Source organism: Oryza glaberrima, chromosome 11 (assembly GCF_000147395.1).
Source record: "Oryza glaberrima chromosome 11, OglaRS2, whole genome shotgun sequence".
In the NCBI taxonomy this organism is placed as follows: domain Eukaryota; kingdom Viridiplantae; phylum Streptophyta; class Magnoliopsida; order Poales; family Poaceae; genus Oryza; species Oryza glaberrima.
The window spans coordinates 12,718,113-12,724,000 of record NC_068336.1 but is presented as its reverse complement, the minus strand read 5'-3'; the positions used below and the strand labels follow the sequence as shown (position 1 = coordinate 12,724,000).

At 46.5% G+C, this 5,888-nt stretch overlaps 1 pseudogene; it reads right to left on the bottom strand.

The window, feature by feature from the left end:
- Positions 1-684: 684 nt before the first annotated feature.
- On the bottom strand, positions 685-4,409 carry LOC127754228 (ervatamin-C-like; annotated as a pseudogene).
- Positions 4,410-5,888: the final 1,479 nt, after the last annotated feature.

Genomic DNA, 5,888 nt, shown 5'->3' with positions numbered 1-5,888 from the left:
AATACCTATAGTTTTGTGAAATTTTACTTTATTTTATTTGTAAAATCAAAACTTAAGGAATTAATCCTAAAAAGGATTTCCAGAATATTTTCTTAACTGCTACTATTTTATAAACATGGTTCTTTAATAAATATTACTCTAAATTCATAGTTGAATTCAGAACATAGGTTAATTTCCTTATTAAATTTTTATTTTGGCATAGGCACAAGAAGAAATGAAAAAAAATCCGACAAACAACAATATGAGGGAATTTTGAAAAATATTTTGGATTATTCTAATTTTTTCCATGTATTTTAGAGTCGAAATTTTCAAGGTGATAATACAACAGTCAACCTTCTAAAGAGCAGAACGTACGAAACGTACTGTAGCATCTGCCAACTTAGGAGTAAATTGGGATGTGCAACAACCAAGAGATTATAAATTGGTTTTTGTTGTTTTGCCTAGCCTAGTTAGGACAGAAGCCCAGGATGGTATCCAATGAAAGTCCAAATAAGTCCATTAGGGAGGTCGCCCAAATTTTGAGTCAACGAATATGCACAATTCACATAGTTGTACGCGCGCAGCATGCATTTTAATTACTGTCCACAATTCATACATGTATAGTGGATACGTCTCCTCGGCAGACACTCACTGTATAGTAGGGTAGTTGTGTGTACAGTGATATAGTCATATCTGCGCGTCTTTTCATGCCGTTCGTTCACAGGTCAGGGTCGGGTAGGCGACATCGAGTGTGACGCCACACGGGCCGGGGCCACCGACGTCGCGGAGAATCCGGATGTAGCCGCGCTCGCCCCATGACTGGCCCCATGAGTTCTTGATAGTCCAGTACTTGGCACCGGAAGCCGCGTCGGTGCCCTACCGACGACGGTGACGGCGTGCGCCAGGCGCGTGCCGCACGGGCCCTTGTAAACGCCACCCTTGTAGAACTGCATCCCGCTACCAACCTCGATGGCCACAGCCACGGGCTGCCGAGCGACGGCGGCCTGCAACGCCGCCTCGTTCCGCGGCATCACCTTCCCGAAGCCGGTGATCTTGGCGGCATGGTGCGCGGACTTGGCGCGGTTGCAGGGGCCCGCCGCGCCGTGTACGGGTAGTCCGCCTCCGTGGTGAGGTCACCGTTCTCGACAACCCATTTGTACGCCCGCCCGTACGACCCTAAGTTGCAACCGCCGTCATAGCTATCGCAGTCCACCAGCTGTTGCTCCGACAGAGAGACCAGCTTCCTCGTCTTGATCATGTTCAGGCTCTCGATGGTCGCCGCTGTCACGAACGCCCAGCAGCTACCTCACTACACCATGACACTAGATTACCAACAGACATCTGTCGATAAAGATAAACAATTATTGATAGACTATTTGTTGGTAAAGGCTTTTGGCAAATTATATGTCGGCAATACTATGTAATAAGACATGTTATATGTCAGCAATTCCAAATATTTATTGGGTCAAAATAACTGTCAGCAATATTAAGAGTAGAAACCAATTATATGTCAGGAAAACTTAACGATATTCCAACTATCAGCAATGTTTCTTCCGTCCGATCTTGATCCCACGGTTCGGATAGAGCGAGTCAGCGAGGTGATTGCTCGGCTGAAAAAAAGAAATCCACGCCAAAAAATATCACGCCGAAAAGAAAATCCACGCAAAAAAAAAACCCTAGGCGCTGTGCCACTTCGTCCGCTTTCCACCGCGCGCCGCCACTTCTCCGCCAAATCCATCGCCGCGGCGCGCGGCCTCCTTCTCCTCCTTCTCCGCCGCGGCGCACCGCCACTTCTCCGCCAAATCCACCACCGTGCGCCGCCACTTCTCCGCCAAATCCACCACCGTATGCCGCCTCCACTACCGCTTCCACCAGATGGGCCGCAAGAGGAAGGCTAGGGTTTCCCGCGACGGCGACGGCAGTGGTGAGGAGGAGCAGGAGCCCGCGCCGGCCGCCGTAGAGAGCAAGAGCCTCTATGAGGTAAATCCCCAACTCCAAACCCTAGGTTCATGGCTTCCAAGGTGTTGCCGGTACGGGTAGTGGTTGATTTTGCGGTGGTGGTGTTGCTTCAGGTTCCGCCCGCTGGGGAATTTGGTGGTTCGCTGCGCGATCAGCGTGTTTGTGTATGAGTAAAATCCACATTTGCCTCTCGGATTACCTCTAATTGAGCAACTACGTGAACCATTTCAATGTGCAAAACAATTGGGGCAAGATTATGTCACTGATGAATCCAAGTACGAAGTGAGTACTTATGCAACAGGGGATAAATGCTTCTGCATTTTGGATCCGAAGCATGCAGGCAGTTGCTTGAAGGCTCATATTTCACTTGTGAAGCCTTATGACTGACATGGGAGAGTGCTTATTGGTTTGATCTTAACTTTCAGCTCCGATTTTTGGTTTCGCAGTAGTAGTACATCTCCAAGGATTTTCTAGTTACTTAATCTTATTTTAATCTTGCTGGCCTTCCTTCCACACCGCCGGCAAGCCCCCGGTGGTGCCGCTGACGCCGGAGGAGGTGGAGGTGGAGGTGGAGATGGCGGGGACCGGGGATGATGACAAGGAGGAGGAGGAGGAGGAGGAGGAGGAGGAGTATGTAAGCGACCCCGACGACGTGCCGATCCCGGAGATGCGGCGCCGGGAGGCCAGCGGTGACCGCTTTCAAGAGGAGAGTCGTGGCCGGCGCAGGTGAGTTCTTGAAAACTTATACCTTATCTGCTGTACCCATAGTTTTGGTAGAATTGCTATTGCTCAACAGTAGGCTGTTGTTGTGGCCTCGAGGAAGCCAGAGCTGCATTATACTGCAGCAAAGTAAGACGGGCATAATCAAAACGTAGTGAATCTGTGAATTGAGTCATCGATGCCAAAGGTAGGCGATGAAGCGCGGGGGATTTATCACATGCAATTCAGGCACTTACCAGAGCATCTGAAATCACTTATTTTGAATATGTTGGGTCGTCGTGCTTGAAACTAAAATCCACATAGTGATCAAGCTGTTAGTTGATAAAATATCAGGAAACATGAACAATTTTGAATGAGGTAATGCCGAATGTTAATCCACAGTAAGGGGCCAGTGAAACTACTTTATCAGGGAGTCCTAGATGATATATTTTCCTACAATGAAATCCAGGGACTTGTGCTAGATACTTGTTTGTTGGGAGCTAATGCAGACACACATTTTCCCAACCTTGTTTCTTGCTGTTAAACAATAGCACTGTTTCTTGTTGACAGTAATTCGGATTTGTGTGTGCTTAAATTTTGATGCTCAAGATGCTATTCTAGATTTGTTGTCTCTTTGTGACAGTAGGTAGATTGTATAGTTAGATTTGGAGATGGATTGTATAATTATTCTGTGTACATGGTGTTTTCAATTAAATGTAAATAATGCATCCACTACTGGTGAGTATGCGTTTTGTGGGAACTATTGACCATTTGGTGTTGGCCATTAGGATTCTTCCATGAATCTAATTCTTTTTTTTTTACCCCATGCAAGGCACACTGACAGAATATTTGCCGGCAAAAGTGATTTTTGCTAATAACTGATCTGTCGGCATTCCATTAACTGCCGGTAAAGGGCCATCCGTCGGTAAAAAGTATCAGTCGGCAATTCTTTTGTAGTACTGTCTATCAATCGTTGGTAAAAAAGTATCTGTCGGAAAAGACTTTTCCCGGCAGCACTTGTCCTGACAGACCTTATCTGTCGGGAAAACCTTTACTGACAGATAATTTGCTGGCACATGGGTGCTTTGCCGACAGATTCTGAGACAGCGGATTTAGGTCGTGGTGTAGTGCCTGCAGGCGTATGTAACGTACGTCCAATGCAGTTAAGAATTAATAATCAAGGTATATTTTACGTTTGAAATGGAACCATGCGTGAAATTTACACGTACTACATGTTGAAGTTTGGGACTTGGGAGGCACAACGGCGCCTTGGGCCCTCCAGTCGACACTGGCCGGAACGTCCACGCGGTAGGAGAAGCTGGCGTCGACGTCTCCGGCACCCGTCGTGATAACGGAGTCGTCCACGGGGCCATCGCTGATGTAGTACCCGGTGTACGTGGCCAGGAACTCCTCCTCGGTGAGGTCTGCGAACTCGTTCTCGGCGAGCTGGTAAGTGAGGTCGCCGCGCAGGTTGACGGCGTCGATGAACTCCGCGTTGCGGCGGTACACATCGAACCGCTGCAGCGCCTCTTCTGCGCTCGGGTACGACCGGTTGTGAGCTCCCTGCCAAGCGCGGAACCTGTCCATCATCACCATGTCGCCGACGTCCAAGCAGTTGCCCGCCGCCGCACGCGTCGGGAGCATGGAGGTGGCGAGAAAGGCACCGCACGACGCGAGCAGGGCCAGCGCGAGTACCGGTGGCGAGGCGCACGCCATGAATGGTGCCATGGCATGCACCTAACTTGTGGGTAAGTACACGGTCCACCGTTCAATATTCCACTTCTAGTCAACTATGCATGCTTAGCTCTACTTACTTATATGGTGTGTCTGGGTCCTAGAGGTGTCAACGTCGAAAAGATGCGCTAATGGATGTAATTTGGCTGGCGACAAGTGCACACAAATGACGCCTGCTGGTCGTGCGGCCATTAGTGGAATGGCAACCAACCGTATTTCTCTTGTAATTGTGTTGCACGGCTATACATCCACATGTCACAGCCATGTCACCAACGAGTTTGTTAGGTTGCGTTGCCGTGCACACGACCAATAGCAACGGGGATTAATATTCAGTTTGACTGTGAACGTTGTGAGTTTGGTTCTGCGTATATCAACCTGAAAATTAACATATGTGAAAAAACATGACTTTTCCTAACCAAAGTTATATGAAGTTGGATAATACTGTTACAGAAAGTGATATTTCTTAGACAAGAGAAAATATGGACATGACAATATTGGCAACAGAAAATATGGAGATGGTAGTATTGGCAGCCATGGCAGAGCGGCCAGTCGGTCCTCCACACTCTGGCAGAGGACGGGCAGCAGCTAGGCATCCAAAGACGGTCACCCGTGGCCCGATGGACGCCCAAAAGATGTTCAACCTCAACACCCACCTACGAGAGGAGGCCCACAAACCCACATTGGATTGGTTGGAGGGGTGGGTGATATGTGAATAAGGGGTTATATGTTGATTGTGAATGTGAATTTGCGAATGTGGGTGATATGTGAATGAAATTGGGAGGGTATGTTCAATTTTGCAGGATATGTGAATGTCAAATTTTTTAAATAACATGTTGGAGGGTATGTTAACATTTTTTTTAAAAAAATGTGGAGGATATGTTTGCCTTTTCAATTTTTTTTAATCAACATGTCGATGAAATATAACTGTCAATTAGTGCACTACTTGATAATAACATATCAAATTTTGTACAAATTTGTTTGTACTAATTAATTTAGCATAATAGTAAGTAGTCATTAGTTTCGCAATTTAAATTTGTTTGTAATTAATTTAGCATAATAGTAAGTACTAATTAATAATATTTCACAATTTAAATTAGTTTGTACTAATTAATTTACTATAATAGTTAAATTTGGGAATCTCAGAGAATTTAAATTTGTTCATACGACATATTGTTAATATACAGAGTTTATTTTTGTACAAAGTTGTTTGTACTAAATTGAGTAATTTAAAATGTGGACGATAACTCTTTTCTTTATATTAGAGGTTTGAAACGATGGCCGATAGTACTAAAGGGACTGAAGAGAAGGGTTTAGGGAGCAGGAGTAGTCCCTTGCTGTTGTGGTTGCTCCGGAACCAACGGTCCCACCGGAAGGTAGTTCCGACAGCGACGTAGCTGACGAAGACGAGGAGTACTCGTCGCCAAGCGATCCTTGTCCAAGCTCAAGCCCGAAGAGAAGGAAAAAGGGCGACGGTGAAGAAGGCGACAAGGACTACATTCCCCCTAAAGAAGGGGTAA